The sequence below is a fragment of the Onychostruthus taczanowskii genome, unplaced genomic scaffold (genome assembly GCF_017590055.1).
Source record: "Onychostruthus taczanowskii isolate IOZ18803 unplaced genomic scaffold, ASM1759005v1 scaffold41, whole genome shotgun sequence".
Taxonomy (NCBI): Eukaryota; Metazoa; Chordata; class Aves; order Passeriformes; family Passeridae; genus Onychostruthus; species Onychostruthus taczanowskii.
Genome location: NW_024501571.1, coordinates 6,007,228 through 6,019,934, shown reverse-complemented (window position 1 = coordinate 6,019,934; position 12,707 = coordinate 6,007,228). Strand labels below are relative to the sequence as shown.

Sequence of the window (12,707 nt, the reverse complement as noted above, 5' to 3'; positions counted from 1 at the left end):
GAGTTCAGTGTATTGATTTTCTTGTGAAAGTTCAAGAACTGTGTTTCCTTGCAGGCTGAAACTCATCTCAGCTCCTCATGACCAGCTGAGCAAGAGAGATGGGATTTGATGCTATCCAAGGTGTAATTCCACAGTTCATGTCTTCTGCTAGTGCCAGCTTAATCAGTTTCTGCCCACTCCCAGCCATTCATTTCCAGCTCAGCAGCAATGCAGTGCCACCTCTTCCCTGACCGTGTGGAAAACCAGATGACTGAAAATAACTTGGTCGAGGAAAGAAACGCTTCATTTTTTCCCTTTGTATTAGAATCATTTGAATTAATTTCGTGGCCCACAGGCAGTCGTATTGGTGCTGCTGAAGGTGACAAGAAATGCAGCATGAGAAGCAGCAGTGAGCACTGGAGGGTGTCCCAGTGCTGTGTGATCTTGCTGTCAACAAAAATCTGCTCTGGGACCATATCCTGAATGAAGGGCTTTCACTAGCCACAGGATTATTTATTGAACTGCTGCTTTTCATTTATTTTATTAAGGAAGATTAACATCTTGTTGGGGCAGGTTTGTTTTTTTTTTTACTTGAGGAGATAAACCATCTCTGTGAGAAGTCAGTCAGCTTTGTGGACAGCCATGAATGTCAATAAAGTCTTGGCAAACACAGTAGGTATTTATTCAGCATTGCAAATTAAAAACATTTTTCCTGCTTGTTTAGTGAAGGGAACAAAAAAAAGACAAATTACAGAGCGGATGAGCTCTCTTGATAGTTGGAATTCATTAAGCTGGTGGTGAAAACGCTGGGGGATTGATGGTGCAGAAAAAGAAAAGATGAAGCAGCTTTTCCCCAATAGCTATGGCTTAAGTTCAAGTTGAAAATGACCAAAAAAAAAAAATCCCTTAAAGGCATCTGTAACTGACTTCACAATCCCAGTTTCTGTCTGGGTAGACAGTTCTTTCTCACTGCAGTTAGTATTAATTGGTTTTTCAGTTGACAGATAATTTCTCAGTGGCTCCTCCATCTCCATCATGCCACGGGGTGTCTGCAGCAGCTCATAAATGAGATCCATGGCCAGACGTTAAGTAGGAAGTTCACACAGTCCCTTCCCATGGTACAGACAGAACCTTTCTGCAGACTTGTCACTCTGTCATCCTCCCTGAGCTCCACATTTTATTATTAAAATAAAAAAAAAAAAGGATTTAAAAAGTTGCAGTAAGTTGAGCAGTTTGTCAGATGTTCTCACAGGCCATTGTCTGCAGATTCTGGCTCTGCCTTTCAGATGGATCATAAAGCTGTCGTGAATGCAGCTCTAACAAAATCCATTTACACAGCTCCTGTTATGGCAGGACATGGAAAGGAAGCAGTAGGACTTACTTTTTAATGAATTTCCTGTACAGAATCATCAGTCCACCATGGAAGTCTTTCCAAGTCGCACCCAGTGCATGCTCTGTGTGATTATCCCTGATGAATGGGATGGAGTTCCCACAGTTGACACTCGGAGTCACAGACAGTTCTCATGTCATTCCAAGTGCTGGAATGCTGCTCTTCATCATTAGAAGAGAGAGGGTTCCCCAGTAAGTGTTTAAATGCAGCTAAACCACCTGTAAATCACTAGAATTATTCAGCAGCAAAACAAAGCCTTTGTAAACTTCATTCTTGCAGTGCTTTAATTGCAGACAAAACTTTACTCATTCAAGTGATCCCATCAATGTCAAATAAAAACATGAATTATGAAGCTTGTAAGATGAGAGCTTAAAGTCACTGACATGTCATTCCCATAATTTTCTCTGGAGGATTGCAGAACACTTAATTTGTAACTGCAGAAACCAAAGTGTAATCAGATGTTCTTCCATCTGCAGCTTTTATCTAAGTCATTGAACTCTGGGTTTGTTCTTTCCTGTTGCCCAGGTTCTTACTTGTAAATGTGAAGACACTAACTGCTCTGTTTTTCTTCTTCCCAGTTCAGCAAGAAAATTGCCCTCAACTCTTCGATCATTAAATCTGGGAAGGATGGAGCAGCCCAAGATTTGAAAATGTTTTAAAACTTCCAGCACCTAATTAGAAGGAGGCATCTTGGAGCAGCACAATAGCTCTCTATCTGCAGTTCATTTGGTTTTCCAATTCAGAAATGACAGTTTACAGCCCTGGTGCGAGCGTGTTTCTCGTTAGCCTGTTCTAGGAACACGCAGAGTTATTACAAGTTTTGAAAGATGCTTTCTTCAAAAGTGCAAATGATACTAAACGGCGGAATTTTCTCTCTGGATAGCCACATGGAGAAGCTGTGGTCTGCAGCCATCCCAAAGCTGGTGGTAAAGGCAGAGCCAGCAGCTGGACTTCAGCTTCAAATCCGTGGATGTCGTGGATGCAACTGGATGGAAAAGATGCTGCAGCAGGAATTAGCCTTGTCCAGGGGAGACAGTTGTGATTTGTCCATGCTTTCCTTGTTTCACAGATGGATCTCAAGTTTCTTGGGCTTTTTCCATGAAGATTTTCTTGGAGAGGAGTGTGTTAGCTGTGCTGCTGACAGATACCCTCGTGAGAACTGTCCACACTGGCTTGATTTTCCCTCTTCAGGAGTTGGATTCCTAGTCAGAGCTGGTTGGGTTTGTTGTCCTTGGGGTAAATGAAGACAGAGCTGCGTGTCAGCAGGTGATGAAACTTGAGGAACAGGTGTAATTATTTTTTGTACGTGGCTTTCTGCCCCCTGAAGAGGAGATGGAGAATGTTTGCCTCAGGACTCGACAGATGGGTTCATCTTGCATGGTGGTTTAGGGTCTGGAATGTCAGTTCTACAAGGACTGGCTAAGGGTTGAAAAGGAGACTCAGGGAAGACTTTATTTACCTGAAGACCAACATTTCACTGGGAGAAGGTGCTGGTGAGATGGGAGTCAGCCTCTTCTCCCAGGTAACAAGTGACAGGACAGTGGCAAACAGCCTCAAGTTTCACCAGCAGAAGTTCAGGTCGGGCATTAGGAAAAATCTCTTCATTGAAAAAAGAGTGGTTAAGCATTGAAACAGGCTGAGGGCAGTGGTGGAGTCACCATCCCTGGAAGCGTTCAAAAAACAAGTGGACCTGGCACTTCATTGTAGGGTTCAATGAGCATGTGATGATATTAAATCAAAGGCTGGACTCAATAATCTTGGAGGTCTTCTACAACCTCAGTGGTTCTGTGGTTTCTAGTCAACTATAATCAGCTTTCACAGGGCTTCGAGAGGCAGGTATGGAGCATACCCAGGTATAACAAACTGCAGGAGGGAAGAAAATACAGATGCTTCATTCTTCTTGAAAACACTGCAGCAAGGCAAAATTCTGGACTTCTGCATGGCTGAAGGAAAAAGAGTTTGATTCTGCCTGTGCTCTAAAGCAACTTTATTTTACCCATTAGTGTTTTGTGAGCCTGTGTGGAAGATTCCCAGGCAGCAGGCAGAGCCCGGGGACACGGGCACATCTCCGTCCTGCTGCTTCCTGCCTGCTCTGCTCCACACAGGCACTTTCTGGACAGAAAAGCTGCACAATAAATCCAGTGCTGATGTGGCCTGGCGTGGTGACAGCTCTTCCAGTAACTGCAGGAACTGCCTGCTTGCAGAGGCCCAGCCTGCTCCAGTGGGTTGTTTTCCTTAGAGCTGTTGTTCTGCGCCAGATGGGGCACACGGTGTCTTTGTGCCTCCCTCTGCCATGCAGACACTTTGTGGTGCCTTCTGTGCCGCTGCCCGGGGTGGTTTGTTCCTTTCTGAGAGGCTGTGATGGACCTGAGTGCTTCCCAGAAGATGTCACTGAGAGCAGGGCTGTGCAAACGCTCCAGACTTGCTCGACATCGCTCTGCAGATGTGCTTTGGGTCTGATGTTTGTTCTGCCAGCTGAGATGGGGGGCTGCAGGGAGGTTTTGAAAAAAGGAAAAAAAAAAATGTGCTTGAAAGGGAGTAAATTGTCTAGAACACACTTCACTAGCAGATTTCCAGGAAACAACCCTCTGTCAGACTTCTTAGAAGCTGTGCTGGCTCCAGGTGCTAAGTGCCAGGTCTGAATAGCGCGTAATCAACTCAGTCCTTAATGTTAGGTTTGGAGACACGCTTTTCCCCTAATTTGCAAATCCCACCTCAGCCAGAGCTAGCTGACGAGGTGGGCAGATTTCCAGGCTCTCTGCACCACCTTTGGGATGAATATTCAGCCTTTAGGCACTGATGTGCAGCTTCTGTCACACGCTGGTCTCGGTGCTGCTGCTGCTGAAATGAAGATTTGGTAACATCTTACGTGTTTTGCTGTCACAAGAGGGAGTTTTGCAGCAGTGCTGCCCTTGCTGGTGTGTCTGGATGTAGTCTTGCTGTGGGCAGAGCTCAGCAGACAGAATCTGTTAATAGAAGACAGCAGCACAAGCAGGATGAAGGTCCTTCATTCCTTGTTAAAGCCTTGTACATGTTGTTCAAGCTTGACTAACAAAATTCCTCTGAGTGACACTGCTGCAAGCAATTCTCTTGCTGTTGGTAGCGCTGTAATAGAAAACAGAAGTGAGCATTTGAGTGACTCAAACCAAAGTCAAGGGTAAGAATAAGAAAAAAGCATCAACTGTTTAACAGGAAAAATAAAAACCCGACGTGGCTAGGTATTCTTCTGTGGCATTTCCAATTTATTGTTACAGGAATATCCTCCCAGCTAGACTCAAGCTCCCTCAGGAAGCTGGTTTCATATGGTGGTTTAGATTTAACTATTCATTGTCTAGCACCATTTGAAATCAGTGTTCTTGGAGGAAGAATGCCTGCCTTCATCAGGGAAAAGGACCCTCAGGAGCCTCAGAGGAAAAGAAGAGAAAGTCAAGATCTTCCTTGTGTGGTTCTGCCATTCCAGTTAACCTCCAGCACCAAACAAAGTCCCTCACTGAGACTCCAGGGGTCTGTGACCCAGGTGACCCCTGGGAGAGCAATGGCACAGGGTGATTTCAGAGGCAGAAATTCTGCTGTCATCATGTTTATAATATTTGTGAGTAGTGAGCAATAACTTCAGAACCCAAGAAGATTTTGAGACAGAAAACTAGGCAAAAAAGTAAAATCCAGAACTGTAACTCAGAATTGAAGCTGTTGATTTTAATCAAATAATAATAAATTACTTGATTAATAAAAAATACTAATAAAAACTACTATAATTAGTTCATACAACATGGTGAGGAATAAGGAGGGGAACTACATGTGCTCTAAATTCTTAACTCAAAACCTGTTTTCAGCCTTACCTAGATCTGTTTTTCTCTACCACTTCATCACACTTGTAAATACTTGGTACATGTATCATACAAGACAGACAATCGAATTTGAAACTGGTAGTTCTGCATTGAAGCACTGGCAGTTCTGGATGCTGTTTGCATCCCTCCTGTGTGTTTGGCTTTTTGTTGTGGCACGTTTGGCAGATCAGAATGTGTTTCTTATTTTGTGTGACAAGACCTGCCAGCGTGCAGGGTGGTGGTTGGATGTGCTCGTGGAAATGGCCAGCAACTGAGAATTAGACCACAGGTGGTTGGTGACATTGTCCAAGTCACTGCTGAAATCTGGAGAAGATTTCAAGATTATATTTTTTGAAGTATTTCACTGTATTAAAAATGTGTGTACCTGTTGGTTGATCTTGAAAATTTTCACTGTCTAAACCTCTGTTTTCTCCCCAGTGCTTTAATAAGAATTTTATCAAGTATTTGGGGATTCTCCAATGTGAAATGCTGTCCAGCACATGACTCTTCATCCTTGCAGATCTCCATAACCCCTTTAGAGGATGACTGATTTCTTTTGGTGTTCAGAGTCAATAATAATTTCTAGCACCATTTGAAATCGGTTATAGTGATTGGGGAATTGCACCTCGTGAATTTTTACAGAAGAGGCTCCGGAGAGAAGCTTTAATGGTATGGAAAAAGGGAAGTGTGTTATTTTACTGAATGGAATTGCAGAAATGCTACAAGTTTAAACTCTGGGAGGTGGAGAAGTGTAAAAATGTATAACCCAAGATCTTGGTTTAGGTCCTGTGTGTGAAGATGATCCTTGGAATGGTTTGGAAAACCTTACGGTGCTGAGAGGGAAGATCAAGGGAGATGGTTTTCCCAGTGGGAATTACCAGTGTGGACTTTGGCTCGAAGAAGAAGGACCCCACCCTGTTGGCTTAATGATCTGTCTGTGAGGTATGAGGAAACAAAAGGAGCAGCAGGAAGCCTTCCAATCTGCAGCTCCCATGCTCTGGACTGCTGAAAGCAAGATCTCATGGAGGTTTTCCCTGCCAGCCTGAGAGCTTCTTCCATTCTCCTCTCGTACACTCCTTACAGAGTAAGCCATAAACAACCTGAGTCACCTCTCCAAGGGTGTTCAATATATATGAATTCCTCTGAAATTTCAGTTGTTCAGAGACACAGCTGGCTGGAGGCACAGTCAGAGGTGGGTCCTGTCCCCAGTTCCAGCAGGATCTAATTATCCATGAAAACAAATCTCTGAAAGTCATCCTTCAGTCAGCTGATCCTTTTACATCCAGCTTTTTGGGAGTTGATAATAGCAGCCAACCTACAGCAGCACATCACACACCAACCTGCAGCAAGCCATCCCTGTAGCAGGGCATGTTTTCCTGGATATCCTGGTGAGTGCAGCAATGTACTGCTTTTCCCACTACTCCATACGGGGTAACTAAGAAAAAGGGGTTCTGTAAACAAGTGGAGCAACTTTGGAATATTCAGACGAATTTCTAAGGTTGTGGCTAGTTGTTGGATGCAAATTACCTTCCTTTTATCCCCTCCAGATTTTTTTTATATGTATGAAAATATATTGAAAGTATATTGAAAGCTGGAGAAGGAATTTTGGCAAGGAAATGGAGTTACAGGACAAGGGGGAAGGGCTTTGAACACAGCAGGATTAGATTAGATATTAGGAGGACATTTTTCCCTGTGGTGTTGGTGAGGCCCTGGCACAGGCTGCCCAGAGAAGCTGTGGCTGCCCTTTGATCCCTGGAAGTGCCCAAGGCCAGGTTGGATGGGGCTTGGAACAACCCAGGATAGTGGAAGGTGCCCCTGCCCATGGCATGGTGGGTTGGAATGAGATGGTCTTTATTTCTGAACAGGATAATCACAAACCAAAAGGGACTTTTGTGACCTCTTTCAAGTCTTTTGCTTCCCATCATTCATGACATCCACCCTCATGCTCTCTCTCTTCTCAGACAGAGCTTTGAGAAGTGGTGAGTACTGTGTTTAATACCAAGCACTGTAGGTTAAGCCCTTAAATTAATGGAACAAATTACTGAAATATGGAAAATACAGACTGGCTAGCAGCATGGGTGGTTTGCAGCACGGTGCAGAGCTCTACATGTTTTAGGGGGTTTGACAGATGTTCTTGTGCAGGTTAAAAGCTGTGCAGATTTAAGTGGTGTTGGAAGCGTGACTTGAAAGTAATCACCGTGTTTTAAGTACATCCACTGCCTAAATAGCTCCCATGCAGACAGTTGCTTAAATGATTTCTTGTGGGAAGTCCTTGAGGGAGCAGATGGATCTGTTTGGATTTTGCTGCTTGTGCTGTGCGTGTAGGATTGAAATGTCAGGACTTCAAGGGAACTTGTTAGCACAAAAACTAATCTTAAGGTTCAAACCAGTTACAGAGTGGTGCAGAAACAGGTGAAGAAGGTTAATAACATTTTAATTCTTTCTGTTGAAAGGCAAGAGGTTCTTTGCACCCTACAGTCAGAAAAATGGAGCTGCCAAGTGCTTGGATCTTGTGAAAGTATTTTCAGTCGTGAGCACTGCTGGTGGTGTGCCTGTGTGCTCCCACACAGGATTGTGTCCTGCTCTTGGTGGCTTCTTTAGAGCAACAGGGGAAGAAAGGATGAAAAAAGGAAGAAAAATGCCTGATGGAAACAGAAGCATTTCAGCACAAAATATATCTGAGGAAGAGGGAAGTGTACGTAATGAGTTGGTTTGGTTTTTTTTGTTTGTTTGGTTGTTTTTTTTTTGATTTACCCAATTAAAAAAAAAAAAAGTTGATTTGAGCTCTCAACTCCTGGCCTTTTAAAAAAGTGAAACTACTGGAAGACAGGTCTTCCCTGTCATACAGATTTGGGACATTTTTGCAGTTTTGCAAAATGGTGCCTAAAAAACCTGCACCAGTCTCAAAACAGCAGTCAGGTACCACAGTGGGTAACCTAAACTGTTTGCAAATCTGCTCCATCCTCCCATTGACAGACCCTGCAGCAGTCACAAAATGCAACGTGCAGGGGGATTGTTTCCATGGCCAGAAAAGTTTGTCCCGTTGCCAGTGTTCTGGAATGATGTTAAAATGAAATCAACACTTGGACTAAGCCAAAAGCAGCACTGGAAGTCAACTTCTTCTCCCAAAAAAACCCTCTCACTTCTGGATTAATATAAAATGTGCTGGATGAGAGGGAGAGAAAGATGATGTCTGCTGGGAAATTTTTAATACAAAAATATTTCAGAAATGTCTGACAGTGTACACATTTTTTATTAATGAGTCCTGAAACCACTTCATTCTACTACTTCAAACTGAGATTTCAATTGTTGTCTGAAATTGTTGTGATCTTGCATCACAGTCTCAAAATGGTCAGGCTTCTGTATAAGGATATTCTGTAAAATCCACTGTATGTTGGGAATCTGAGGGGAAGTTAAACTGATCATGTTGGGTAGGGCTTGGGGTGATAAGTGAAAAACTGCTTTGTTTTCACAGGGAATAAATTGAGGGTCAGAACTATAATTTTCATTATAATTGATAAAATATTCAACATTAATTGATAAAATATGCAGGCATAGGATGCTTATGAAAGAGTGGAACAGTAAATGAAACAAAATTGTGATATTCTACAAGATGCTCCCTGATCCCTTCAAGCCAGTTTGAGACTTCCTAACCAAAAATATTTGGGACTTCTTAACGAAAAATTGTGTGGGGATCTGCTGTGTCCTCAGCACACATTTCCAGTGGCAGAATGGGCAGCAGAGGAGGATAAATGCAGGAATTGTGGCTTTTCCTGCGGGCTGGTTGAGTCCTGCTGGGACCTTTGCTAAGTATGAAACAGCAGAGGCTTGTGTTGGCAGAGCTCTGATGTGCAGTAAAACAGGCTGTTAGAGCTCACAGCAGCATAAAGGTGCCAGCAGAGCAAATTCTTCCTTGTTTGGGTAATCCTAATGAAAATAAGTGTTAGAATTTCTAACTGTCTGGTGAACCAGATCCAGTGAGGGCAATGAAGCCAACCTGGGTTAAGCTGCTTGCAACAGGAGGTTGTCACTTTTCAGGTACCACTAGGACAGCTCTGCTGTCCTGGTTTCTGACAATGGTCCCTCAAACTGCTGGGTTTTCTTCTCCAGGTGCTGCAGGTGCATCTCCTCTGGAAACATCCAGAACTTTGGGGTTTCAAGCAGAAAAGCTGGACCAGCTGTGTGCTCCACCTGCTGCTGAGCAAGAGGATGTTCAGTGGGTGCTGGTCAGTGTAATGGTTACAGACCCTGGGTCAGAAGATAGTCCCACTCAGCTCCTTGAAATAGGAGGCAAAAAATATTTTTCCTGATGTCATTCTCACTCTGCTGGGTCTCCAACAACAGTCCATGGAGAGCTGTGTGGCTGCCTACTCCGCTGCCTGGATTGCTGGATATTTAAGTCCCCTTACGTGCAGTTTCTGACTGTGCTGCCTTCTCAGCATCATGTCTGTCTGCCCTAGAGGATTCTTCTCCGGAGAACCTGCCATAGAAGCAGATGACCTGTCTTCAGTCAATAAAATCATTTTCTCTGTGTCAAAGAAGCTTTTTAAAGCCCCCTTGGCAAAAAAAAGGAGAGGTGAGCCTTGGGATCGCAAAGATTTGAGTTCAGTATTTTGGTGCTAGTGAAAGTCACAGATGGTTTGGGTTGGAAGGCACCTTAAAGACCATCCAGTTCCATCCCCCTGCCATGGGTAAGAAGACTTTCCACTGTCCCAGGTTGGTCCAAGCCCTGTCCACCCTGGCCTTGGACATTTCCAGGGATCCAGGAGCAGCCACAGCTTCTCTGGGCACCCTGTGCCAGGGCCTGCCCACCCTCGCACGGAAGAATTATTCACATATTGTTGCAGAGAAAAGTTTTTTTGGTCTCTACTTTCCCAAAGCAATCAGTGTGTCAAGCCCTGTGTAACTCTGGCTGGATTCCAGCCTGGAAAGCCAGACACTGACCCTGATTTGGAGCAGCACAGCCTGGGATGAAGTGGCTGGGAAGGGGCATCAAAGGAGGAGCTGGCTGTGACAACAGTTTGCCAAGCAACACATGGCAGAGCGTGGGCATCAAGAGGAATATAAGGCAGCTCCTTTAACTTCATTGCTTCAAATATCATGACTGTCATTCTTCTATAACATCACTGCATAAAAACCCAGCGGGATTTATTTGTAATTGATGATTTTATGTGGAAGATACTCCAATGCCACCGTGCGGATTAAATCCCAGAACAGACTGACAGCTGTAAAATCCATGAGCACAGGTGAGTGAGCTGGTCTGTTAGTGGCCTCAAGAGGACCACAGAGTGATTTTTTCAGTTGGATTTTGCCATGATTTAATCTTCAGTCTTGCCTGTCCTTACTGTGAAACCGACTGGGAAGAGAATGGCTTGATAGTTCCCCATATGGTTCATCATTACTAAAAATGCCATGAGGTGATGGGATTGCCTGCTGAAAGGTGCCAAAATCCTTATAAATCCAAACCTGTTCAGAAATCACCTCTGGAAAAACGTAAATTTCTCAGGAAATTCATGGGAATTATCATGGATTTCCAGGCTTCCAAATAAGTTGTCACGTAAAGACTCTCCACTATATTTCCAGTGTGAGAACTGAAATCACAACTTGAAGGAAAGAGAAATTCAGTGCAAGTAAATTTTCAAGATTTCTATATGCAAATCAAAATTCCAGTTGGAGAACTTTGGAGCGAAACAATGGTGTAAAAACCCCCACTTTTTAGTTGAGATTAGCCTGGAAATTTTAAGGCGCTCATGAATAATTTATAAACCAGTCTTCCCACGGATGAGCAGCAGGACGAGAGCGTGGCTACGTTTGTCACTGTATTGAGATGTTTCCTGGCAATGGTGGAATTTTTATGGTGTTCTTTCTCATAATGGAGTTGTTGCTTAGCTTTTAATGTCCCAAATGTAAACAGATCTGAGGAAGCAGATCGTTAAAAACGTTTAGAAAGGGCGAATGAAAAAGTGAAGTACTTGCGTGCCGCGTTCCAAGCAAAGCCTATAAATCACCGCCATCGGAATTCTCTGACAAGGAGCAAATGGTTTTATGGACTCACAGAAATGGCATTGGGAGGAATAGTGAAAAGATTAATATTTTAAAATCATGGCAGAAGAGCAGAGGGAATAACCCGAGAGGATTGAGAAGCTGTCCTGAGCTCTGGTTTAAATTTTAACACTTCGACTTAACAAATTCAAAATCTGATTCAAATCTGCTTTGCCATCTTCAGCTCCACTGTCTCTGAAGCTGTGGCACCAGTTGGCTTCACTGCCTGGTGCTCCTGCATTAGCCAGGCTGGGAATGCTTAAATCCATGCGGAGGTTTTATGTGTAGGAGCAGCTCAGGAAAAAAGGGTTAAAAAAAAAAAAAAAAAAGGCAGTTTTCATTTGGTTTTCAACCCTCAAAGCTGCTTTCTAAACTCAAATTTGGGTTTGCAGCTTTCGAGCCTTCAAGAGTCACTTCAGTGACCAACGCCACGTCCTGGGCCGGGCATCCCGTGGGATGCAGGGTCGGAGATGCCAGCCCCTGGAAGGCGCTGGTGCAAGGGGTAGGTGAGTGCTCCTTGTGTCCCCTGGCCCTGGCCCAGCCTGCCCACCAGATGTGAGATGCTGCCTTGGCACGGGCGGCAGCGGGAGCTCGTCGGGAGAGGCCGTGGGTGGAGAGGAGCTGGCAGGGATCCCGGGAGCCGCTGGGAAGAGGTTGCGCGGGGGAGAGCGAGCTCACCACCCACCTCGGATGAAATCATGGAACAGGCGAGCGCGAGGAAAGGCTGGTGAGGAGAAGGAGACCTAAAAAAAAAAAAGGGGGGGACGGGAGAGGAAGGATGCTGGACCAGCGAGGAGAGTGGTTCCTGTGCTGGTGGGTTCCAGGAGGATCTGGTTCTCACAGGAGTCAGATACGGAGCCAGAATAAGAGCAGGAATTTGTCACAGGAAGATTTGCTCCAGCAGCATAGAAAAGAGCTTTGATACCTGACCCCTTCGATGGAAATTCCTTAACTTGTGTCTGAATGGAGGAGTTATTGTTCCCAGGCAGGCTGCTGCTTCCAATCTTAACCTCTAACCAAGCTTGGACCAAGGAAGATGCATTCCTGGAGTGAGGAGAAGGAGATCTCCTCTGGGCCTGGCTGGTTTATAGGTGTGTTTTTAAGGGTTGCTGAAAAAGGACCTTTACAGTGCCACTTTCCTTAAGCAAGAAGTGGGTTGCCTTGGTGTTCCCAGTTCAGTGGGCACATTGTCTCATCCTTACTGTGCAGACCATCAAGGAAAAAGTCCAGTGTGGCTTCCTGTTGCACTTTGAGACTGAACATTGCCCAGTGTGAACTCCTTGGATTTTTTCTCCCCAATATTTATCTGATTTATGATAAATTACACCACTCATGAGAGTAACTACTTCAATCCAATGAGAAGACCTTCAGTGTCTGTGTTTTCCACATGGATTTGTGTCCAAGCTGCCTCCTCACAGCTCATCCCACATAATTTCTGGAGAGCTCAGGCAGGCGAGGAGCCAGTGGAA

General features: G+C 44.4%; 1 protein-coding gene across 1 annotated transcript in view; it reads left to right on the top strand.

Moving 5' to 3' along the window:
- LOC121340554 (endonuclease domain-containing 1 protein-like) overlaps positions 1 to 12,707 on the top strand; it is a 148,873-nt gene that overhangs the window by 109,737 nt on the left and 26,429 nt on the right. Inside the window, exons 7-11 of the mRNA XM_041413375.1 lie at positions 1,948 to 3,205; positions 5,635 to 5,865; positions 5,980 to 6,584; positions 7,650 to 7,891; positions 9,307 to 11,744. The gene's annotated coding sequence lies outside the window, so the exon portion shown is untranslated. The remainder of the gene's footprint in view (positions 1 to 1,947; positions 3,206 to 5,634; positions 5,866 to 5,979; positions 6,585 to 7,649; positions 7,892 to 9,306; positions 11,745 to 12,707) is intronic.